Source organism: Neomonachus schauinslandi, chromosome 8 (assembly GCF_002201575.2).
Source record: "Neomonachus schauinslandi chromosome 8, ASM220157v2, whole genome shotgun sequence".
Lineage (NCBI taxonomy): Eukaryota > Metazoa > Chordata > Mammalia > Carnivora > Phocidae > Neomonachus > Neomonachus schauinslandi.
The window spans coordinates 98,530,200-98,556,584 of record NC_058410.1 but is presented as its reverse complement, the minus strand read 5'-3'; the positions used below and the strand labels follow the sequence as shown (position 1 = coordinate 98,556,584).

The 26,385-nt window shown below is 43.8% G+C and overlaps 1 protein-coding gene across 1 annotated transcript in view; it reads left to right on the top strand.

Annotated features, from left to right (window-relative positions):
- Nucleotides 1-137: 137 nt before the first annotated feature.
- The window catches only part of PAQR8 (progestin and adipoQ receptor family member 8), a 42,949-nt gene continuing 16,701 nt past the window's right edge, over nucleotides 138-26,385 (top strand). The window contains exon 1 of the mRNA XM_021691970.1: nucleotides 138-235. The gene's annotated coding sequence lies outside the window, so the exon portion shown is untranslated. The remainder of the gene's footprint in view (nucleotides 236-26,385) is intronic.

The following is a 26,385-nucleotide window of genomic DNA, read 5'->3' as shown; positions in this document are numbered from 1 at the left end:
GAGGCGGCACCCGGGCCGCGGTGGGCGCACGGGTCTGCGCATCCCGCCTCCGGCCGGGAAGGGGCGGAGCCGGGCGGTGCCCGCCCCCCGGCGGTCCCCTCCCCCGGGCCGCTCCCCTGTGCTGCGCCCGCCGCAGTCACAGCAGCCTGCGGGAAGCGGGTAGCCGGGAACCCGAGCCGGAGTGCGGGCTGGGCTGGGCTGGGCTCGCTCGCGGGCTCAGCCGCCGCCCCTGCCGGTGAGTCGGGGGCTCCGAGCCGGCGGGCAGGCGCGGGGGGCGGGGGTCAGGACCTCGCCGTTGGGGAGCCCTCGGGCTCGAGCACGGGGTTGGTGGGGAGGAATGTCAGCACAGCGAGGTTGGAGAGCCCCAGACCCCGAGCCCCGAGGGGAGTCCAGAATCGCGACGTTGAGGAACCCGAGCCCGGGGACCGGGGGTCAGTGCGCCGGTGCTGGGGAGTCTCAGAGCCCGAGCCCTGAGAGTGAGGCGGCAGGTCAGGATCCAGACGTTGGGGACTCCCGGAGCCCGCTGCCGGAACGAGGGTGTCCTGTCGGCATTCTTGGGGCGCCCTCCGCAGGGCGGAGGGGAACTGAAGACCCGAGGGGAGTGCGGAGGAGAGGGAGCCCGGCCGAGGCGGGCGGGGCGGGAGGGGAGCCCCGGAAAGGGTCGGGGGGTGGCAAGGCTTGTGGCTTCTGGGGGAAGGAGGGAGGGGACATCTCCTAGAGGGGGCGCGGGAAGCGGAGTTGTGCGGGAAGCGGGAGATACGTTGTGGAGCATAGGGGGTCGGAGGGATGGAACGCCGCGGCGGAGGATCCCGGGTGGCTGGGGGCGGGGGTGAGGGGGCAGGGACTCGCGGAACGTCTCGGCCTAGGGGACATACCCTCTCCGTGGAATGGGGCCATGGAAACCTCGAGAGGGCATTCACTCCGGAGAGCACGACCAGGCCACCACAGACGGGGGGCGGGAGGGACTAGGGAGGGGCGCAGCTCGCTAACTGGCGCGGGGACCTGAAGGCAGCGGGGGCACCACAGCTTCCAGTGCATCTGTGGGCCCTGGAGCACAGACCGACGAGGGCAGATCCGCGGGCTCGGACGGGGTCTGTGCTGCATCTCCTATTTCTAAGCTGGGTTAGAAGTGATTTTGCCTAGGGACCCATTGAGAACAGTCTGGGCTTAAAAGAGTAGTTAAGGAGTGAGATTTCCAATGTGCAGAGAAACTCTACCTGTGTGTGTGCGTTAGGCACAATTCATCATAAAGGTGTGTTTAATTCTTAGAGCCACTTGTGTTATTTGCTCCCCACTCTCCTATACTCTGTGAGAAGCTGTTTCTGAGTGAAAACTGGAGGAAAATCAGCAAGGGGTGGGGGGCGTGCAGGCACGCGCGCACACCGACACACACCGCCCACAAATGCACTGCGTTCCACAGCCGAGTAAACACGAGAAATACTGTACAGTTTTGGCTTGTTTGTGTTGGCATGGACTTCCTTTACTGAAGTTAATAGGAAGTTAGCTGCATGGGAGGTGGACGGCCTTTGACTACCCTCTTAAGATATTCACAGCCGGTACCCACCCTGTGCTGCTACACCCTTGACCAGGTCACTGGCAGGACCCTAGGCTGCTTCGTATCTCAGTGAATGGGTAGCCAAATGTGTGCCAAAGGTAAACAAACGACCAGTACATTTTCTGTTTGTTTGTTTGTTTTCCCTGTTGTTAATTTTGAGTGTCCAGCTCCCTTCAATTAGTTAAGTAATACTGACATTGTGTATTAACTTACCCATATGGTTGGTTTTGTATGGTAATTAGTTTAATTATTTCATATAACAGTTAATTCAGGACTACCCAGGGCCCCAGGAATCCTACTGAGTGGATTTCTCCCAGGGAAGTTTCCTGGGCTTTGAGAGGCAGGGGGAGAGAGATGATGCTCACTGCTTTCCTTCTCTGCTGTAGATATAGGTCCATATTGTGACACACACTGAGATTTAAGCTTCCTGGGAGGACCAAAGACTATTTTGGCAACTAGTTTATGTTGGGCCTCTTTTTTTTCTTCGTGAAAAGGAAAGCTCTTCAATAATTATGCAAGTTAACGGAAAAATGATTTACTCATTTTGCAACTATCATTTCAGGACATGCTTTTTTTTCATTAAGGGGGTGGTCAGAACCTTGCACCAAAATCTGCATTATCATTATTGCACAGCATATTTATTTACTTGGACATAGCTAGCTGATTCTTTCAATTCTTTATCCAAATGTTAAAATAAATATGCCTGTATTTATACATTCAGATGAGTATTTCTCCCTTTCGGGAGACTCATCTTGGTAAGCTGTGGACTGATTCTACTGATGCTGTCATTGCTGAGCATAATTTTGGAGCTCCTGCCTTGGAGTTCCCTTCAGAGTTTGTAACACATTTACTGAATTGCCTCCATGATGGCAAACCTTCCTCAGTTGGGAAACAGCCAAATACCAAGTGGGATCAATTTTGGTTTCTGAGGTGAGGAATTGAGGTTGTAATAGGAAGTATGCCTGTTAAAGTAATGAAAGTCCTCTTGAAGCTGGCAGTTTTATTTATTTATTTATTTATTTTTAAAGATTTTATTTATCTGACAGAGAGAGACAGTAAGAACAGGAACACAAGCAGGGGGAGAGGGAGAGGGAGAAGCAGGCTCCCCGCTGAGCAGGGACCCTGGGATCACGATGTGAGCTGAAGGCAGACGCCCAACGACTGAGCCACCTAGGCGCCCCAGGACTGGCAGTTTTAAAAGGGGCATCCAGTACAGGTATGCAAATATGTTTAGGATTGGAAAGTAATTGCTTTGAAGCAACCTTTATTTGGATGTATATGCTCTCATGTGCATGTAAAAGAATTGGTCCCATCACCTATTGTTATACCTTATGGCCTATTGGGCTGGAGAAAATAAGCCTTTCTTTTCTCTTTCAAGGTGCTCTTTACCAGGCAGATTCCATCACTGTGCATTTTTACAGAAGACAAAACAAACAAAAAGACTTGTTTTCTCACCAAACAAAGGTACCCAGAAATGCCTGGTACTTGAGTTTTTATGTGAAAGGATCCATATAGAAGTAAGGGAAGAGAGTGAGTTCTGCAAATGTGTTTCAGGTTTGGGACTCCATGGCACAGAGTGTGAAAAATTAACATATCCTTTTTCCATTTTTTCCCTGAATTACCAATTTTTTTTAAGGTTATATAACATGAAGCTTCATACACCCAGGGCTTGAATGTTGATCTGTGATCTTGCGCAAGTGATTTCATCTCTTTCAGACTCAGTTTTCTTACCTTAAAATGAAGATGCTAATGAGTGTGCACTCCACGAGGCTGTGATGAGATTTCTGTACGTAAAACACTGAATCCAGTGCCTGACACATAAGTGCTCAAGAGAGTCTCGCTATTTTTGTTATTAATACTGTTTCTTGATAGGTTTATATTAAAATTCCTTTGACACCATGTATAAATTTACCATTTCCAAGATAATGATATTCCTTCTGCTGGGCTTTGCAAATGAATATGTGAATGGGAACATTTTGTTTTTACTCTCCTAGCTTCTCAGGAATTTTTAAAGTGACCTTAAAAAACAACCATTGCTAGCTGCTTTATTTTGAATTCAGATGTTTTTTAAATGAACATTCTTATTTTTATTGTATATTAGGTATAACACTTCGATGAAAATCTGAAGCTCCTCCTATAATTCTTTTCCTTAATCGGTCGAATACTATTCTAATGCAATAGCTACCATTCTCGGGGCGCCTGGGTGGCTCAGTCGTTAAGCGTCTGCCTTCAGCTCAGGTCATGACCCCAGGGTCCTGGGATCGAGCCTGCATCGGGCTCCCTGCTCCATGGGAAGCCTGCTTCTCCCTCTCCCACTCCCCCTGCTTGTGTTCCCTCTCTTGCTGTGTCTCTCTCTATCAAATAAATAAATAAAATCTTAAAAAAAAAAAAATAGCTACCGTTCTCTTGGCATGTATTGAAAGGGATGATTCTGGTGCACATTTGTTTTAGTTAAACTAAAATTTTGATCTGCTTTGTTAAATGACAGGGAAGAATAACTTGGCACTAAGCTCTTGGCTCTTTCATAAATATTGACATTAATTTTTTTTCTGATTCTATGATTTTTATTGTAATATAAATTAGGGAGATGTAGAAATGTGGGAAAAGAATTTTATCTTAGTTTTAATCAATCAAATAGCTAGAGGTTGCTGTGAAATAGATGTTTTGTGAAATCTTTGACATTTAGTGAGAGTTCTCTGTTTTAGGCAGGTGTATGCAGGAGCCAGAGGTAGAAACAGACTCGTCCTCCAAGAGTTCACATAAGGTGCTCCCTTAGGACCATGCAGTGCAAAAGTTTTTTTTCTCCTAATGGCTTATGGCACTAAGAATTCATGTGGATTTCACTACATGTTCTTTTCCCTCAATTTCTTGGAGAAGGCTAAATATACGGATCTCTTAGTAGTGTTCATATTTTTGAGGTGGATTAACTCTTGGAATTAGATCCTGCTGTGCAGTCATATGCCATGAAAGGAGATAATGACTATAAAAGTACTTAGTGAATTGTAAATGATATATAACCGTAGCATAAGGTGGTATTATTGTTGTACAATACTTTCCTAGAGTCTTCTGATTATCACGTCCGTAGTAGTGTTTGGTTCCAGCTCTGTCTCTCTTCTGAAGAGCTGTTTATGTACTTACAAAGTACCAGGAAACAAGACAGCATAGTGGTGGTTTAGACTAGAGTAGTGACCCCTCCCCTCCTCCCCACATCTGATAATGTCTGGAGACATTTTTTATTATCACAGCTGGAGAGGAGAGGGATGTTAAGGCATGTAGTAAGTAGAGGCCAGAGATGCTCCTAAGCATAATGTAATGCAAAGGACAGCCCCCAAAACAAAGAATGACCAACTGAAATGTCAGTAGTGCTAAGACACTCTGGACTGGAGCATGGGATCTGGAGTGGGCATCAACCTGCATTAGCATGCTAGCATGTCCCTGGGTAAGTTCCTTAAACCTGAGATTTTGTATAACTCGTGTCTGAAGAGATATTGTAGAATTAAATGAGATAATGAATATAAAGTGCTTCATGCACAGAAGGTGCCCAGTAAATGGCAACTCTTAGTCTCTTAGTATTATGTCTGGTTAGTAAATCCAGGGACTAGGCTTCAGACAGACAGCTTTGGTTATTTAATTCACTGTATACAGAACCAATCCAGGCTTCCTGATCCCATCTGTGTGTCTGATAGTAGGGCAGAGACACCTCCGCCCCCGTGGTTCCTTCTGCATTCTGGCCCAGGTTCTGCCCTGGTTCTGCTAGGCAGCCAAGTATAGGCTGAAGATGACTCCAGCCAGGTGAACAGGACAGTCAATCCCCCACATTTCTCTTGTGTGGACCAACGGTGAGCTGGGGGTGGAGCTTTCTGTTTCATCTGGGCTAAACTGGGAAGGAGATAGCCAGGCTGGGAAAGCCCCCTCCAACTGAGCTAATCTCCAGAATCTACTGAAACCCTTGTCTATGCCAGGGTCAGAGCTTGCTCTGCTATGTTAGCAGGCTATGAGCAAAGTCTGGCAGTTTCCCTTTTTTTTTCCTTAGCCCTTCCTACTCAAGCAACAAGTTCTTTAGGGGTCCCTTTACTTTTTAAAGAATCATCCAGATCCACTCCGGTTTTTGCTCTGCATGGAGTTATCAGCCATCTGTGCGGAGATAGGAGACCTCCCAAAAAGGCCAGGCTCTGCTTTGATCTTGCCTTTCTGTGTTTACCTCGTGCACCCTGGAGCCACGGAGTGAGTAATGCACTCACTCACTGTCAGCAGCAGAGCTTCGGCCCTGTGGGGGTGGGGCAGCCCTTCTGGATGCAGAGAGTATTTAGCCGACCAAGATGTAAATAAATAACACAGTGGTCTTTTTAGCTGTGAGCTAGAAACCATTAGTTGTGTTGTACAATAAAATCAACTGGGGCTCTCTTAAGAATGCACCTCAGCCCCACCATAAACCATTGATTCAGAATTTCAATGGGTAGGGCGTGGGCATCAGATTTTTAAAATTATTCTGATGCCTAGTGAGAGTTGGAAGTTAGGACCAAGCCTTGTGCAATTACTGACCTGCATTGAAAGAAAGAAAGAAGGAAGGAAGGAAGGGAGGAAGGAAGGGAAAGATTCTAATTAAAATTAACAAACATAAGAATTATTTTGTTAAGGGGCACCTAGGTGGCTCAGTCGGTTAAGCGTCTGCCTTCAGCTCAGGTCATGATCTCAGGGTCCCGGGATCGAGCCCTGCATTGGGCTCCCTGCTCAATGGCGAGCCTGCTTCTCCCTCTCCCTCTGCCTGCCGCTCCCCTTGCTTGTGCTCTCTCTCTTTCTGTCAAATAAATAAATTAAATCTTTAAAAAAAAAAATTATTATTTTGTTAAGCTTTTGCTTTAGTGATGAATGTGTGCCTGTTTGCAATGTAAAATACGTTTCTTTTAATGGGTTACAATCAAAAAGTTTGAAAACATTGTTTTAGAGCCTTAGAGGTATTTAATTAATATTGACAAATTCACCTCTTCCAGTATTCCTGCGTGAGCATCTGCTGGACAGATTTCAAAGTGCTTTTATTTTCCTTGTCAAATACAACTTTTGCAACCATCCTATGGAGGCCTAGAGAACAGATATCATCATATTTTGTTTTGTTTTGTTTTGTTTTTTACAGATGCAGGCAACTTGGGGTTGATGAGGGTAAGGCATTTGTCAAAGTCACAATGAGAAAATGTCAAAAACAGGGACTCAAACTTCCAGGGCTTCTGATTACTGCTACATGGCTCCGTCTACCACATCTTTCTGCTGCTTCTGATTAGCAGACCCTAAGAGAAAGAATTACAACTAGAGCATGTGTCTGGCTTCAGCACTGTAAAAATAATAACCGTTGACCGAGCACTTGCTAGCATCAGGAAGTATGTTTGTGTTACTTAATTCTCAACAATCCTATGAGATAGGTACTATTATTAGCCCCATTGCACCGATGAGGAAACAGGTTGTGACTTGCCCAAGGAGCAGAGCTGGGCCCTGACAGCAAGCCCACATTCTTTATGGGTGCTCTTCATTGCCCCAGTACTGGTTTGGTGCCATTTCTCTTCTTGATTCCTGCCTCCAGGGAGAGTTTAAATAACAGGGAAATGGCCCTATGTCTTAATCTGCTTAGGTTGCCATAACAAAATACCATAGGCTAGGTGGCTTAAACAACAGAAGTTTATTTTTCACATTCCTGGAAACTAGGAAGTCCAAGATCAAGGTGCCAGCAGATTCAGTTCCTGGTGAAGGCCTTCTTCCTGGTTTACAGATGGCCGCCTTCTTGTTGTGTCCTCCCATGATGGAGGGGAAGGGCAAGAGAGCAAGAGCTCTTTTCCTCTATGTATAAGGACACTAATCTCATCATGGAGACCCAGTCCATGACCTCCTCTAAACCAAATTACTTCCGAAAGGCCCCACATTCAAATATCAGTCATCACACAAGAGGTTAGGGCTTCAACATAAGAATTTAGGGGGGAACACAAACACTCCATCTAGTACTTGAAGCTTCCACTCAGCTTTCCTTGTGTATGTGGCTAGAAGCCCACACCCCACAGTGATAAAGTGAGGAAAGCCCTCTCAGCTGCCTAATCTACTTTATGCATCCTTGTTCAGGCTGTTTATGATGCTCAGTGCCATGAATTGCTGAAATTCATGATGGGGCTTTGGTAGTCCTGGCAGAGAAGGAACCTGAGCAATAACCCTGTGGAGTGAGATCTTGATGGACTTCTCAGTGGTGTGGAAACCAAAAGATACCTTGTTCATGCATGCACTCATTCATTCATTATTCATTCATCAAATATTACGGACTCATTCATTCATTCATCAAATATAATGGAGGATACAGTTTGCAGGTAAGTTTTAGAGATGACGCTTCCCTTTAAAGACTGGGGGGAGGGAGTGTTAATCATGGCTTTCTAATACCTGTACACAGGGCTAAAATGACCAGACCAAAGCAAAGTTCAGGCCAAGTGTAAATAGGAGGGGGCTGGTTGGTTACCTACTGACAAGTTTTGAGTAGAAGATTAGACTTCACGTTATCCTACATGACATTCAGAAACCACACTTCCGCAAAAGTGGGGAACTACTGCTCTCTGTTGTAAATCAACTGGGTTGGATGATCAGGTTGAGTTAAGCCCGGGGCTTGGGGCGCCTGGGTGGTGCAGTCGGTTAAGCGTCTGCCTTTGGCTCGAGTCCAGGGATCGAGCCCCTGCATCGGGCTCCCTGTTCGGTGGGGAATCTGCTTCTCCCCCTCGCTCTACTCCTCCCCTGCTCGTGCTCTCTCTCTCATGCTCAGTCTCTCAAATAAATAAATAAAATGTTAAAAAAAAAAAAAAAGCCTAGGGCTTAAGGAAGACTTTTCTTGTCTGCACATCTGGGAAGGTATAAGCTTCCAAGCCATCTAGATAGTCAATAAACTGTTAGTATTTTTTATGTGAAGAGGATTCAGTACTTTATCAGAATAATATTTGTTGAATGAGTGAATTAATAATAATTATGATGAATGTTAATATATAATAGAAGCAATTGGAGACTTCAAAAGTTTTAATACACCCAGAGAAGTACCAAGGCTAGCTCTCCCGCCTTGGGAGAGTTGGAGAGTTCAGCCCCCAGGCTGAGCTGACATCTGACTTTAGCCAATTCCCAGTCCTAGGATTTGAAGATCAAAGCAAAGGTTACTGATTTGAAGAGTTTTTGTTGGTCTTGAGATGTAGCTAGTATTAAGGGCAGTGACATTTATCTTTCTAGGGTGATGTAGTCCAAGATTAAGAAAAGCAAAGAAGAAAACATGTTTCTATTCTCAAGGAATAAAGAATTTGTTGCTTTTCATCAGTAGCTTGACACTGCATTTGTCTTATCCTTGACACCTGCTCTTTGGAGTCTAAGAGAATACCCAAAAGGTTAAAGATAAGTCTGTAGGTGGGAAACTGGAGGAGGGCTACACCTACCCCAACCAATTGAAGATGGAATTAAAACACACATACTTTGCTGAACATGGCTTCTAGATCATATTTTGTGAGGTATAAAACTTTTGTTGGTGAAAACTACCTTCTCGTTTCTCTTTTAGACTCTGCAGAGGATTGGTAAAGAATAAAAAAATGGACGAAAAGGGAGGATGATGTAAAATCAATGTTGAGGTGTAATGGCTCTTGAATTAGAAAATTTATATTCTCCATGGTATATTTAAGTCTGTCCAAAGAATTCATTTCAAGAGTTCCATCTTAGCTTTTTTATTCCCGCACTTAAGCAAAATAAAGGCACTGATGCTATGCTCTTGAGCTGCCAGGAACCCTGAGCACTTCAGAATGTGGAGTTAGTTTCCTGCATATGCTGATGCTGAGCTTGGAATGGGCTGCAGTACTAGAACCCAGCCAGGTTCAGGTAAAGCTGCAGGAATGTCATTGAAACTGGGCAGCATTCAGGTAGAAACTGACTCCTCAGATCTCAGCTTGGTGAAGGGTTCAGGTTCATTCATGAGGTGCTGTAGGTATTTCTTAGGTTTTGTGGCCTTTTTTTTTCTTTTTGAAAACATTCTGAATGATGACTTGTTTATGGCTTACATCTCTGGACCGTAATGTCACCTCCTGTGTTGCTGCTGTCAGGGTCCTTAACAATTTTTTGCCTCATCTGAGATGGTCATATTTTAGATCTTTGCAGCTGGAGAGTCATTCTAATAGAGAGTACTTGGAAGGATGAGGGAGAAAAAGGAAACAGACATTCTTGGGGGAGTAAATGGCATCTTGCCAGAGCAGCAGAGCTGAGATTCAAATGGGAAATCTGTCAGTTCACGTGTGGGGATTTTTTTGACTATGCAGTAAGTGCCTAACACTGTGCTAGTTACTTTGAGGGATTCAAGAGAAACATAAAGCATGATTTTGTGCTTAAGGAGCCTATAATACATTTGGAGCATCAAATTTTTCTCATATGAAAAAGACAGAAAACTCTAAACTGCTTAAAGTTACATGCAGGGCTGTAAAGCACTGGGGGGGGGGGTGGTGTTCCCCTCAGTTTAGCAAAGGGCAGAGTCACTGTGAGCTCTTAAAGTCATATAATTCAGGAGAAATAGCCTGAGTGAGATCTGGAAGAGGGATAACATTTAGGTAGAGAGGTGGGTATTTCTGATGGGAGAAACAGCTTAAGCAAAAGCACAGGGGCAAAAATCAGAATGGTACCTGTATATGGTGCATGTAAGGCCCTGAGGAAATCACTTCCTCTGCTTCATTTTTCTTCACCTCTCATGGCACCACTTCGTAACACTCCTGTCTTCTGCACTGGGTCCCAGTGGTCAGCCATGTGAGGAATACATAGGGCAGGATTACAGATCTAGATGCCTTTTTGTCGTTGGGTGTTTGGAGAGAGGAAAAGATAATGAAATCATTACAAAATATTTTTTTTTTAAGATTTTATTTATTTATTTGACAGAGAGAGAGACAGTGAGAGAGGGAACACAAGCAGGGGGAGTGGGAGAGGGAGAAGCAGGCTTCCCGCCGAGCAGGGAGCCCGATGCAGGCTCGATCCCAGGACCCTGAGATCATGACCTGAGCCGAAGGCAGTCGCTTAACCAACTGAGCCACCCAGGCGCCCCACAAAATATTTTTCAAGGGTCTACTCCGTGCTTGGCACTCATTCTACAGTGTTGTTAGAGATACAGACGTGATCAAGATTCCTGCTTTCAGGTAACATGTATTCTCTTGGGGGGATACAGACAATAAACAAGTAAATCAGGAAATATATACTTTGAGGTAGTGAAAAATGTTATGAAGAAAAATAACTCAGGATAAGGGGAAAGAGAGTGCTGGTTTTAGGTGAGGTTAAGGACAAGATAAAGATTTCCGATTAGCCCTAAACTTCCCTAGAGAAGCCCGAAGTCTTTGCTAATGGAATTTAGGCTTTATTATTTATATTCATCTCATCCATTGACTCTCCACCACATATATATATATTATACATATGTATGTATAATATATATATATGGTGGACATTCAGCAAGGATTTCACAATAGTAATAAGAACGGCCTTGCTAGACTTGAATTGGACCACATTTTTCTCCTTTTTACTTTTTGTAATTTTTTTTTTTTAATTAAAAGATATGGTCACAAGATATTTACGGAAGGAGAAAAGGGAATCACGCAGGAGAGGACATGTAGGTATTGATGACAGTAACATAGTTACTTATACATCAGCTCTGTGGAGGAGATTGAATGCAGCTGCATCAAAATTTTGTCAAATGAAAGAGAAAGAAAATATTAAACTATAATTATGTGGTCTTGGTATGTCTCATGGCCTGGGGAACCACTGGGTCTAAATATTAACCAAATTCCAAAGGAGATTATAACAATACACCCATGCATACACACAGGCATAGAGAGACAAAGTAGCTCCTATGTACCGAGGAATTACCATGTGCCAGGCATTGTGCATTGCAGTTTATTTACATTATCTCTAATCCCTAAAACAGCCTTGGAAGGGAGATAATCCCGGTTTACAAAGGAGAAGACAAAGATGAAATGGCTGGCCCAAGGCCTTTACGGTTAGTAAGTGTCAGAGCTGGGGAGGCTGATACCTTGTTTGTGAGAGGGCATGGAGCAGATGAGTGTGAGTTTAATTAAGGACTCCCTTGAGTGGTGAAATGAAAATCCAGGGTGGATTTTCCTGTCCATCCAGCTCATCACCCTATCTAAGGGATTCCAGGAGCTGGGAGTTTCTGGAACTGACTCTGAATGTATATATGCAGTTTCCTGAACCTATTGGAGGCATAGCTCTGGTGGCAGGGGGTGGGAGGTGGTGGTAGAGGTGTACATTGAGCATTTTTTCATTACTCCTATGCCTGCAGAACTGCATATATGTGTGCTGCTCAGGCCATTACAGCGTGGAAGTGCTTTGCTTTGGGCTGGGGTGATGGCAGCTCAGTTCGGAGCCAATCACGAGTTCATCTAAAGCTAACTCAAACCCTGACTTGTGTATCTAACTAAAAGATATGAGATAATGAATATTTATTGGATGGGGTTGATTTAGTAAACTTTCAAAGCATAGGGAACAAATAATAATCAATTTAAAACAGGTTTGATGATGAAAAGGTTGGGCAACAATGGATGAGTGACAGTGAAGTTCAGGTCTTGTCTGACTTCCCCCTCCCCCCTTACCCCAGGACCTATCCATGTCTCTAGACAGGCAGGCTGCTATCCTTGGGCCTCTTTGACCTAGCAAGAGTGCCTTCAAGACCCTGTCTGATCTATAACAGATTACATTTATTGAGCACATGTTGTGTGCTAGCAGCTTTACACATATTATCTTTTCTCTTTCTCTCTTTCAAACTTCCTTTTATAGAAATACTTCAAAAAGACGGAGGTGCACAGAATAGTATAATAAACTCCCATGTACCCATCCCCCAATATCAACAATTATCAACTCATGGCCAACTTCTTTGTATATATACCTTACCTCCAAATGATTTTGAAGCAAATCCCAGAATTCATATTATTATTTGTGAGCATTTTAGAAAGATAAGGACTCCTTTATTATAATTCTTTAAAATTCCCAACAACCCTATTTATTAGTCAGGTACTATTATGTCCTTATAGATGAAGACAGTGAGACACAAGGAGATTAAATTACTTGCCCAAGGTCACCCAACTTGTAAGTGGCGATCTTACAAGTTGCCTAACTCCAGAGCCTGTCCTGTTAACCGCCATGCTAGGTGATTACCACTAGACCTTTCTGCTGTAGCTAATCCTACACAACAACTGGATCTGTTGGAAGAACAGACGTCCAGGGATGTGACTATGATTTCTGTGAATTCTACCACCTGACCACGGCTGCAAATTGAGTCACTTTAGGTACAGAGGGACAGAACAGCTCTGAAAGGCTTGGACTTGTCATCTCCATGAATGACATGACCAGCCTGAAACATGAGTGGATTCTGTCTGATCAGCAAACCTGGTAAAGCACCATCATTGCCATAGTATTTGAGATGTTAGAGAAACCCACAAGTAAAAGGACTTGACAGAAAATATGACGTCACTAGGCCATGGCTGCCAAGGGAAGTAAAAGGTTTCTTTTAAAATGAATTTCCCTTTGGTTTTCTCTCTTGGCAGAGGGAATCAGTCTTCCCACTGAGGCTTTTCAGTTTGTTTCTAGCACAGCTAATTGTGTTTATTTGTCTCCAGAATCACATGCCTGCCTCCTCTCCCTTCCTTTTCTTAAGGTCTCTTGCCTGCTTTGTACTACAGTTACTGCCAAAAATGTTCTCCTCACCTGGGAGCCAGTTGGCTGACAACACAGAGTAGATGTTCGGAGGCCAACTCTGTCTCTCCAGAGGGCTAACTTGGCTTCTGGCATACAAGCCCACCTCAGGGGAGAGGGAGAGAGATTATATAAGCTGGCTATGAAAAGAACCATGTCGTTTGCCTTGTCTGCACCCACTTGGTCCATCAGTGTTAAGAGCAGAACAGAAAGCAAGTAAATACTATTGATTGAGTGAAGATGAGAGCTTTGCTGGTTCAAGTTCAAGAAATGGATTCTCCATTTTTCCTATCAAAACAAGCATCGCATTGACTTTTCTCTTAATTCCCTCCTTTGTCTTCGGGATCACTGACATTTACTTGACTCTCAAACCTCAGTCTTTTTTTTTTCTTCCTCCTTCCCCATGCAGTCCTATCACAGAAGCTACATAACCGCTGGAGAACTACTCAGCTCCTACTTAACCCTCTCTCGTGGAGCTCTAAAAGGTGGCACCTGTCAGGGTGCAGGTGAGCAAGAACTTAGAAATTTCACCTTTGGGGGCACCTGGGGGCTCAGTTGGTTGAGCGTTCACTCTTCGTTTCAGCTCAGGTCATGATCTCAGGGTCGGCTCTCAGTGCGGAGTCTGCTTGAGATTCTCCCTCTCCCCCTCTCTCTCAAATAAAAATCTTTAAAAAATAAAAAATAGGGTGCCTGGGTGGCTCAGTCTGTTGGGTGTGTGCCTTTGGCTCAGGTCATGATCCCAAAGTCCTGGGATCGAGTCCCACATCAGACTCCCTGCTCAGTGGGGAGTCTGCTTCTCCCTCTGCCTTTCACCCTGCTCGTGCTCTCTCTCGCTCTCGTTCGTAAATAAATAAATAAATTAATTAATTAATTAATTAATTAATTCCGCCTTTGGCTCTCTCTGGGACATGCCAGCAAGGACCTTGGCTGGGGTCCTTTTCAGGGAGCATGGATTTTCTTTAAATATTTATTGTCGTGAATATTTCAAAATAGTTTTTTATGATTGCTGCGACTTCTACTTTTTTAAACAGTCAAGTGGGGAAAACAGTGGACTGCAGGTTTCTTGGCTCTCTACTGTAGAATCAACTCAGGGATAGCAAATACATGGCTCTGTGCTAGGCTCCCTCCTGGGCCTGGTGTCCCTCAAGAGCCCGTGGCAGTAAATCAATCACAGCACCTTTCCCTCTGAGTTTGGCCCACACCTAGAATGCCTCTCAGCACAGGACTCTAGGAAGCCCTTCCCAAAGAGGTTGACATGAGGGTTGAAATCTATTTGCTGTTTCCTAAGTAAATGGTCTTTAAAGCTCTTCCCACACTAAAATCCCTTAAGCCTTTCTGCCTGCAGTCACATTAGGTCCTTAACAGCTAGGGACCAGCTCTCCTCTTTCAGCCAGAATCAGATCAAAGGTCGGGAGGAGGGAGATGTTACCACCATCTGGAAAACAGATGAGAGAGGAAAATGTTTTAAATGTTGATGGTTCATGGAGGATTTAGAGGCGGTGACTATCCTTTTTCAACCCATAGTAGGTCCGTGTGGATTTACGTAGCACAAACCCATAGTAGGTTGTGTTTGTAGATTGTTGGTTAGTCAGTAAGACTAATTAAAGTCGTTCTTTTCATGGGAGAAATGGAATGTTTAATGCTTAAGGGGTATAGAAACTAAATGGCAGCCCAGAACTTGTCTTTAAGAGTTCCTAAACTGGGGGGGCGCCTGGGTGGCTCGGTTGGGCGTCTGCCTTCCGCTCAGGTCATGATCCCGGTGTCCTGGGATCAAGCCCCGCGTCAGGCTCCCTGCTCAGTGGGGAGTCTGCTTCTCCCTCTGCTCCTCACCCCGCTTGTGCTCTCTCTCTCACTCTCTGTATCTCTCTCTCAAATAAAGAAATAAATAAAATGTTAAAAAAAAAAAAAAGCTCCTAATCTGGTCTACCAGTTGTATTAAGCTGAATTTAGATTCAGTGTAGTTGAATGAGAAGTGAAAACAAGAAACTTAGTGCTTAGTTGTAATTAACTTACTCTCAGCTGACTCACAATTCTTTTTACTTTTGAAGAAATTTGGAGGTTGTTAAGTTAATGCCTGTGAAGCAACAGGACTTCCTTGACAGAAGATGTTTTAAGTACTCACTACCATGTTATAGATAATGTACTAGACTGTAGGAATGGCCTGGGCCAGTCTGTAGTCACCAGAAAAAATTACCGTCTGATAAACTGTGTGGGCAGAGGCTGTGAGGGCTGCTCCAGGCCTGGGTGTCTCCAGGAAGATTGACAGAGGATGCCAGGCAGCCCTCTGGGTGGTCAAGATCAGGCTGTGCATTCTCAAGTGTGGTTTTCTCTTGTTTTAACCAACAGTACATTCTTTTTTTTTTTTTAAGAGAATGTTTGTTTTTTTTAATATTTTATTTATTTATTTGACAGAGAGAGCAAGAGAGCACAGTAGAGGGAACAGTAGAGGGAGAGGGAGAAGCAGGCTCCCCGCCAAGCAGGTAGCCCGATGTGGGGCTCGATCCCAGGACCCTGGGATCATGACCTGAGCCGAAGGCAGATGCTTAACCATCTGAGCCACCCAGGCACCCCAACAGTACATTCTTTTGCAAGCAAAAGTCAAACCAAGGATCCTTTTGGAATGCTCTGATTTACTAGCAAGGACCTGCAGAGGCCCTTTTCCATTTCAGAAATCTCAACTGGATATGGGGGTTGGGGGGAAAGGGCAGGGAAGGGAAAAACCACATGGTCAACAAAGCATTAGTTTGGCCAAATATTTTATTTTATTTTTTTATTTTTTATTTTTTAAAGATTTTATTTATTTGACAGAGAGAGACACAGCGAGAGAGGGAACATAAGCAGGGGGAGTGGGTGAGGGAGAAGCAGGCTTCCTGCGGAGCAGGGAGCCCGATGTGGGGCTCGATCCCAGGATCCTGAGATCATGACCTGAGCTGAAGGCAGACGCTTAACAACTGAGCCACCCAGGCACCCCGGCCAAGTACTTTAAAGGTATTTTTAAAAATCAGGTTAGGTTTAGAGCCCTGCTTCCTACTTTTATCTAGCTATGCTTATCTAAAAAAATCATACTTCAGCTGCAGTCGCTTCTGGTTTACGACATTCTTTACCTTCCCCACTTTTTTGGATGTCGTAGGAAAAAAAGGGCCCCAAAACATCATTTGCTGCTGTTATTTGGGGATGTCTGAAGTAGTTGAATTCTCTGGCGGGGATGAATGGGTGGTGAGGCTGAAATAGCGAGCTGGGGAATAATTGCAACTTTTCAGTAGATACTATCATCCTTTGTGGAAGCGAGCGCTGGGGTGGTGGAAATGGAACTGTAAGTACTGACCTTGAGTTTTCTGGTAACAATCAGTGCTTGTCTCCTCCCAAGACCATATGATCTGTGCAACTCGCCTGAAGAGTTTCTGGCTGGTATTGCATCTTTTGTTTTCTAAAGGCACTCTGGGGATGTTAAAGTGCATCCTTTTTGGTTAAAATCATCGGATCTAAAAGCATCTCATTTGAATGTTAAATGGATGATGCACTTACATAATGTGGGCTGTTACACACGAAATCGGCTTAAAACTTGGAAGTGACACTTTCTGGACCTGCAATCATCTTGTCTTAGGCTTATAATTACATTCATTTTTTTTATTTTTTCAACTTTAATTCAGAAATCACAAGTTGTTGGCCTTTATTATTCTCCCTTTACAGATGGCACTATTGGTGCCAGAAGGATTGTGGTTTATTTTTAAGTTTGTGATTCATTTAATTTGAGTAGGATTTGGGCCTTCTGCCTTCTGGCTCCCTTGGCCTCCAAGATCAATACAACCTCAAAGTAGAAAAAGTTGTCCATTTTTTAATAGTGTTTATATAATGGATAGGCCCTGTTTACATTAATGACAATGCATCTACTACAGTATAGCTTTGACTAATCAAAGTCTTCAGTTAAGTTAATTGCTAGTGACACATTCCACTTTGAAAAAAAACCCATCAAAGCAGAAAAATAAAGTCCTATTAGAACTTTTATTGAAGAGGGACGCCTGGGTGGCTCAGACAGTTAAGCGTCTGCCTTCAGCTCAGGTCATAATCCCAGGGTCCTGGGATCAAGTCCCATATTGGGCTCCTTGCCTGCTTCTCCCTCTGCTTGCCGCTCCCCCTGCTTTGCTTGCTTTCTCTCTCTCTGACAAATAAATAAATAAAATCTTAAAAAAAAAAAAAAAGAACTTTTATTTAAGAGCAACTTCCCAGTAAGGCTCTAGGCTCACCATAGATAACTGTCCACTATCTTTCTGACCACTGGTACCTCTGTTATCCAAGCTACCTAATGATCACTGATATCCAGAGGAGCTGAAGAACTTGCACAGTTCTTTATTATACAAATTATTTTCACTTACGCTTTTAGGAAAGTGAACGAGTACATTTTAGAATGATTTTCAATAAATGAGGTTGAAACAGCCCTTCCTGAGAAGGAAGTAGACGTTCAGGGCATAGGCTCTGGAACAAGACTACCTGGGTATGAATTCTGGCTCTCCCACTTCCCAGCTGCGTGGTCCCTTCCCTTGGGCAAGAGACTTGACCTGTACTCCATTTCATAGAGTTGTGAGGAATAAATAAGTTAATAACGTGCAAAGAACTTAGAAGTGTTCCTCGCATAGAGTAAGAGCTCAATATATGTCAGTCATTATAATAGTTATTATTGGCAACTGGATAAAGAGGAGTACCAGGTTAGGCTGAGGGAAAATATATCTCTCTGGTTTCTGGGAGCCATTTACTGAGATGCAGGGAGCATGGGACAGAAGCAAGGTCAGTGGAGGAAGAAGCACTGCTCTGTTCGGTTGTGTTCATTTTGAGGTACTGTGTTACAAATGAGCAGAGATCTCAAATGGACATCAATAATAAATGGATATGACAGATAAGAACTAAGCTTTCTGTGTACTACAGATTCTCTCCTTGGCTTTCTTAGGGATTTCTTGTGAGCTCTCCAAAAACAACTGAATTCCATGTGCTTCAGAATTTCCATCTGAACAATATTGAACATAATAATGGCACATAGTAGACACCCAGCAAATATTTGTTCAAAGAATAGTTGCTGTCATAAGGTGCTAAGTAGCTTGCATAAAGGTAATGTGTGGATGTATGGATAGACAGATAGATAGATAGCCAGATTGAGATTTTGATATAGAAACAAGGAAATTAAAGACCAGTATACTGTCAGTGTGTCTTTCTTTCACCGGTTCATTTATTTATTCTTACAGTGTATGTTTACTGAGCACTTACTATATGCCAAGTCCTATTCTAGGTGCAGGGATACATTAGTGAACAAGATAGACAAAGATCCCTCTGGTAATGGAGCTTATATTCTGCCCTAGCAGCAGGGCCAGGAAGGACAGACAATAAACATAATAAATAAAAATAATATATTAACATCATACCCATTAAGATGGCTACAAAAAAAATCCAAAACAAAACAGCCAGATAATAACAAGTGTTGCCAAAGATGCTGAAGAATTAGAGCCCTTGTGCACTATTGGTGGGATTGTAAAATAGTGTAGGCAGTATGGAAAATAGTATGGCAGGTTCTCAAAAAATTAAAAAATAGAATTACCGGGGTGCCTGGGTGGCTCAGTCAGTTAAATGTCTGACTCTTGATTTTGGCTCACGTTATGATCTCAGCGTCATGAGATCGAGCCCCACAAAGGGCTTCCCATTCAGTGGGGAGTCTGCTTGAGATTTTCTTCTCCCTCTGCTCCTCCCCCCCACCTCTCTATCTCGCTCTCTCAAATAAATAAATAAATCTTTAAAAAAATAGAATTATCAACGATGGAGCAATTCCCCTTCTGAGTATATAGTAGTCTCCCCCTCATCTCTAGGGGCTACATTCCAAGACCCCCAGTAGATGCCTGAAACTGCAGGGAGTAGTAAACTCTCTATATATTCTATACGTACATACTTATGATAAAGTTTAATATAAATTAGGCACAGTGAGAGATTAAGAATAACTAATAATAAAATAGAACAATTATAACAATATACTATAACAAAGTTATGTGAATGTGTTCTGTCTCTCAAAATACCTTGTTGTGCTGTACTCACCCTTCTGGTGATGTGAGTGGATGACATGCCCACATGAGGAGATGAAGTGAGGGGAATGACGCAGGCACTGTGACGTAGCGTTAGGCTCCTACTGACCTCCTGAGGATACGTCAGAAGGAGGATCATCTGCCTCTGAACACTTGTTGACTGCTTCTGAACCACAGTGGACTGCAGGAAACTGAAACTGCAGAAAGCAAAACTGCAGATAAGGGGGGACTACTCTATACCCCTAAGAACTGAAAGCAGGGTCTCGAGGAGATACTTGCACACCCATGTTCGTAGCCACATTATTCACCCTACTGAATGTAGTGTGGAAGCACCCAAATGTCCATTGACAGATGAGCGCATAAGCAAAATACAGTCTATACATACAATGAAATATTACTCGGTTTTAAGAAGGAAGGACATTCTGACACATGCTACAACATGGATGAATCCAGGGGACATCATGCTAAGTGAAATAAGCCAGTCACAAACAGACAAATGCTGCATGATTCCACTTATCTGAGGTACCTGGAGTAGTCAAATTCATAGAGACGGAAAGTAGAAGGGTGTTTGCCAGGGGCTGGAGGAAAGGGGGAATGGGGAGTTGCTGTTGAATGGCTATAGAGTTTCAGTTTCGCAAGCTGAAAAGGGTTCTGGATATTGGTCATACAACAATGTGAATGTACTTAATGCTACTGAACTGCACACCTAGAAAGGGTTAAGATGGAAAATTTAATTAGGTATATTTTACCACAATTAAAAAAACTTACAAGAAAGAAAGTAATGTATTAAGGCACAGAAAACAAGAAATAGAGCGGAGGAAGGGGCCCCAGAAGGCTGGGGAGGGTGCAAATGATATTAAATCAGTAGGGTGGCGGGGACGCCTCCTTGAGGAGGGGCCATTTGAACGAGGACTGGAGGAATTGTTCGTCTCTTGGCTGCTGTTACAGAAGATGGAGGAGTCTCCATCTTCCAGGGCCCGCAGGTGGTGTGCAGCTATGCCAAGGCAATGACCAAGTGGTGCATAGCTGGAAAGCTTATGTTGGCGGGCAGCTGACGCAGAAATGGTGGCCGTGGGCACTTCAACTCAATTGGAAAAACAATCCAGGCACTCAGGTGGCACTTGCACAGATTATAATCAGATGTCATCTGAGACTCGAGGTCATGTTACAGTAAAGAGAAATGGTTGTTCTCATACTTGGCCCTCTCTAAAATCAAACTCCATAACCTAGAAACAGCAATCAGGAGTTGGATTTTTTGGTGCCTCCTAAGTTTGCGTCTTGTTGTTTAGCCCATTTCCAGCATGAGTTTTAAGCTCCTTCATAGGACTAGGATTTTCAGGGCTTCAGCTGACCTTTCTGTCAACCCATAACTGGGGGGGTAGGAGGTGGGCAGCTCAAGAGTACTTATTTTAGTTACTGTCTCTCTGGTAGGTCATATGGCTTGGAATGGTGAGCTGCTTATAAAAATCCCGTGACCTGGACATGTTTTATTAGTAATTTATGAGGCTGGTATAAACAGGTATCAACTTGCCATCATTTAAGCCAATACTTTGTGCTGATGAGTAAAATGGAAATGGAGGTTTGCAGCATTGAGTTCTTGAACTGATTTTCCACATCTCATCTGTTAACCTTTTCCATGTCTAGTAAAAACAAAAGAAGTATAATGAGAATGTATCTGCTTTGGAGTCAGGAAGAAGTCCCTCATGATGCCCTCATTGCCACACCACTGAACTTGGAGGGGAGATGAACATCCATGGGTGGACAGGCACCTTGCCTCTCCACAATCCTGTCCCTGGTCAAGGATTCTGAAGCTACACTGGCAACCATTGGAAACACACACACTGTCAGTGCCTCTCTTCCCAGGCTGGAGTCATGCAGTGATTGCTGAGGTCTAGGGACTATTAGGGACTAGGCAGAAGGAGGAGAAATGGATTCCCTCTTAAGTCCTGCCTACACTGGTGGCACTAAGCATTGGTTGACTGATTTGTCACATGCTTATCTGCTCAATGTTTGATTTCTTTTACATCTGAATATATTTGCTTTGATCTTTATACATAGGCACTGCCTGTGGTCATTTAGCCCCAGAAAGTTATCAAGCTCAAGATATCCCCTGTACCTCCAGTTCCCCCAATATACAGTGTTGATGGTAGTGATGGGCTTCTCTTTCCCCTCATGGTGAAATGGTAATGCACAGGAATGCAGCAACCATTAAGTGTATACTGTTGTCATGAGATATGTGTCATTAGATGGTGATAGCAGTGCTTGGTAGCCAAAGAAGGAAAGCTCAATGGCTTCTACAGGCATTCCCCACGGATCTGCTCTGGGCAAATATCTGTACTCGGCTCTAAATCATTAGGTACATCAGTAGTTGGTTTTAAACACACAAATGCTTAACATGGGACATCCAGATGTATATTGTAAAGTCTTGGAGGTTAAAAGGCAAGGATTCATAATGATCTCATAACATTTCATGAGTGTCTCTAGCAGTACACAGCTGGTAAGGAAAGAGAGAAATTGGGTGTAATCAAGGTGGGGCTATGCAGGCTGACCCAGCGTGGAGGGTGAAGGGTGCTGGCCAAGGTAGAAATGAAATGGCTGGCAGTGGGACCAAATGAGGTGGGTGGGCTAAGAGAGAAGAAAGGTTGGGGGACCAGAGGTTCAGAGGAGCGTGTTAGAGGGTGAGGCAGTAATACAGGTGGACGTCGGGAGTATTATGGTCGGGAAGGAGGAGCTTCAAATCTGAGGTCTTGGAGCTAAAGCCATCCTGAGTGATAAACAGTCACTACCTTGGTAGAAATTGCAGTCTAGGCAAGTGGGCAGTTGTCATGTAACGGAGAGGAAAACTGGAACTACCGCACAGTTTATAGTTACTGATCTGAATTTTTCAGACTCTTTTTTTTTTTTAAGATTTTATTTATTTATTTGACAGAGAGAGACACAGCGAGAGAGGGAACACAAGCAGGGGGAGTGGGAGTGGGAGAAGCAGGCCTCCCGCAGAGCAGGGAGCCCGATGCGGGGCTCGATCCCAGGATCTTGGGATCATGACCTGAGCCGAAGGCAGACGCTTAACCGACTGAGCCACCCAGGCACCCCATGAACTTTTCAGACTTTTCAAACAGAAGCTCCTCTCTGGAATGACTAATGATTTTTAACCACACCGGCTACTGATTATGAATTATTATTCCATGTTGTAGAAAAGGTCACATTGGGAAGTGGAGAGGGGTCTTCAAGGGTACCCTTCAGAGAGTCCTCCTGGAAAGTCCTAGGAGAGGAGGCTCTGGATAACACACCTAGGATGTTACAGGGAGCCAGGATTCCTCATCTGTCATCAGGTCGGAGACACACAAACACTCAGCGTCTCATCCAGCTCTTCTTTTTCCATTCATGTTTGCGGGACTTTTTTTTCTGAGACATGGGTAGCTGCCTCTTGGGACACAGAACTCAGAAGCAGTAGGGCCTGCCCCTACTTTAAGGGCTGATTTGGCTTAGGGCTTTGAATAGATCACTTAAATTCTTTGTGCCTGTTACTCTTACAATCAAGTAACAGAAACTTAAATAAATAAATAAATAAATAAAATTAATGTCTTGAATAATGTCCTTGTGCAATTTAATGAATTTCACCATTTAATGTAAAGGAAGACGTGTGTACAACCAGTTACAACATAATGCTGAGGGGGTATCCCAGGACATGACGAATTCTGCTCGAGGCTGTTGCTAAACTGCATAGAAGAGGTTATATCTGAGCCCGAATGTGGCTTTGCCAGGCATAGAGAGGGGTACAGTTAACACTGGCGAAGCGTGTGGCTTGTTCAGGGAACCAGGACAGTCTGTTCTGACTTCTATACAACAAGGATTCAAAACAAAACAAAACAAAAAAAACTAGGTCTCCTAATCTGTGAATCCTGTTCCAATGTTATTTTACTTTCCTTTTTTTCTGCCTGGCCTCTCTCTTTCCTGCATCTTTGCTTAGGCATTCATTTTTTTTTTTAATTTAATTTTATTATGTTATGTTAGTCACCATACAATACATCATTAGTTTTTGATGTAGTGATCCATGATTCATTGTTTTCATATAACACCCAGTGCTCCATGTAGTACGTGCCCTCCTTAATACCCATCACTGGGCTAACCCATCCCCCCACCCCTCTCCCCTCTAAAACCCTCAGTTAGTTTCTCAGAGTCCATAGTCTTTCATGGTTCATCTCTCCCTCCAATTTTCCCCCCCTTCATTTTTCCCTTCCTTCTCCTAATGTCCTCCATGCTATTCCTTATGTTCCACAAATAAGTGAAACCATATGATAATTGATTTTCTCTGCTTGACTTACTTCACTTAGCATAATCTCCTCCAGTCCCATCCATGTTGATGTAAAAGTCGGGTATTCATCCTTTCTGGTGGCTGAGTAATATTCCATTGTATATATGGACCACATCTTCTTTATCCATTCATCTGTTGAAGGGCATCTCGGCTCTTTCCACAGTTTGGTTATTGCGGACATTGCCGCTATGAACATTGGGGTGCATATGGCCCTTCTTTTCACTACATCTGTGTCTTTGGGGTAAATACCCAGGAGTGCAATTGCTGGGTCATAGGGTAGCTCTATTTTTTAATTTTCTGAGGCACCTCCACACTGTTTTCCAAAGTGGCTGTACCAACTTGCATTCCCACCAATAGTGTAAGAGGGTTCCCCTTTCTCCACAACCTCTCCAACATTTGTTGTTTCTTGCCTTGTCAATTTTTGCCATTCTAACTGGTGTAAGGTGGTATCTCAGTGTGGTTTTGATTTGAATTTCCCTGATGGCTAATGATGATGAACATTTTTTCATGTGTCTCTAAGCCATTTATATTGCTTAGGCATTCTTGAGCACAAAAGTACCAATGGTAAGAAGAGATAGACCAAAAGTGGGCTGGTGGCTGGAAATCAGTTAACACGTAGATGAACCACATACAGATAAACAACATCCAACTCAAATGTTGTTTCCTTTTGAAATACCTCACATTTTCATTATCAAAGATCTCACTCGTTTTACCCTTAGAAGCAAAAAGGGCCAAAAGGGGAATCTCATTTCACTTTGTCTTAAACAATTATCTATTGACACATGCTGGGGCACCTTTACTCGGATAGTTGCTGATAGGAGAGAGAAAGGATGAGTAAGTCAGTGTTTCATGTCTCAAGGAGCTTGCAACCCAATACAGAGGAAAGACAAGGCTTTCTACACACACAGCAGTGAAATAGTGCTTCAGCCTGGATGTTCTGCTTACCAAACTTGTGGAATAGGTAGGTAAGTGTTCACGGAGAAAAGAAATCAAGGTGGCCTGGAGAAGGCTTCATGGTCAATGTGGAATTGAATTAAGGCCTTGAGGATATCTAAAGAGAAACTGAGAATTGAACCGACTTGCTTGATTCTTGGGAGCAAATAAGAAGTCCGGGCCTTGGGACTACCAACGGAGTGGACTGCATTAGCTGCAAAAGGGTTAACTTTTCATTGCTAGGGAAACTGCATTCCTTACAACCTGCTCCAGCCTGAACTTAATTTGTTATCAGATTCTTCTGCTATGGAAAGTACATTTCCCAGATTGATTTCCTGCCAGTGGAATCTGTGGTGCTCCTCAGGGTTCACCTGGGTTGGCCCCAGTCCCAGCAGGACTGCGGGTGGGTGATGAAGCTTCCTGCAGGCGAGAGGCTGGACCAAGCCGAGAGGCTGCGGTACCGTGCCAGACCATACCTAATGAAGCCGGTAGTTACACTCTTAGGGAAAGTCTGGGGGGACTCCTGTCCCTAGGCATTAATTAAAAGGCGTTTCAGACGGCAGAGCTTACCTCTGCCCAAACAAGAAGTCTCTGAAGAAAAGCATCACACCCAGCTAACCTGTTGATTGACTTCGGACTGTTCAATGTGTTCTAAACTGTTCCTAGCTCCCGGGAATCCTCCCACTAGAATTAAACACAGATAACTATTTATTGCCTGTGGAAGGGGTGTTCTGTGTCTGTAATGATGCATTTGGAAAACAGTACCTGTTCAAGTGAGATGACCTGAGATGTGGGAAGTACAGGAAGTAGCAATAAAGAAAATGCAGGAATCGCAGCCAGAGGGTTCCAGCTGGAGAGGGAGAAAGGCACTAGGAGGAAATGCGCTCTGTTCGTCTTCCCCAGAGCACAGCAGCAAATTAATGTGGTCTTTTCTTTCTCCTGTCAATATTATGGGGATGCACAGAGGAAGAGATTCAGAGGTGGAAAGGTCACTGAACCCAGAAGGTGACATGTGTTTCTGGCATACCTGTGGCACACAGGAGCACCTCATCCTTTTTACAGGCAGGGTTCAGCCACGTCAAGTTCCCACGTGGTCAGGAACTGACTGGCGTATTAAGGCCATGTGGATTTGTGTGCGGTGACTAAGTCTTTAGACAATATTGCATATTATTGCCTTTCCCGATCTAAGAGAACATGATTGCCACCTTAATGGTAGATGTTACATACATTTTTTCCCCTTCAAACCCTCCATGACCATTAGCTGACATTACAGATAGGTTGCTTCTAATAATAATTTTATTAGTATGGAATCCTAACTAGTCAAGCTCAAAATCCACAGAATAATGCAAGTAAGTGTTTATTTCTTTGTAATGCTGGGGTACTTTGGGGGGGGGTGGGATTAGGGAGAGTGTCTTAAGATCCATTGTACTAATAAATCATGTTTTACCAAGTTTTACATACTTATGTCAAATATTCCTATTTGTAGAATAGCAATAGCCATTTCTCCAATTACAAAAGTAGTAAATGTTCATTGTTAAAAAGTACTGTAATGAGGGGCGCCTGGTGGTTCAATCATTTAAGCACCCGACTCTTGATTTTGGCTCAGGTCATGATCTCAGGGCCTGGGATTGAGCCCCCACCTAAGGCTCTGTACTCAGTGTAGAGTCTGCTTGAGGATTTCTCTCTCCCTCTGCCCTTCCCCACTCACGCATGCGCGTGCATGCTTTCTCTCAAAAATAAATCTTTAAAAAAAAAAAAACCTTCTGTAATGATAGTATCTACCCTAGAAGAAA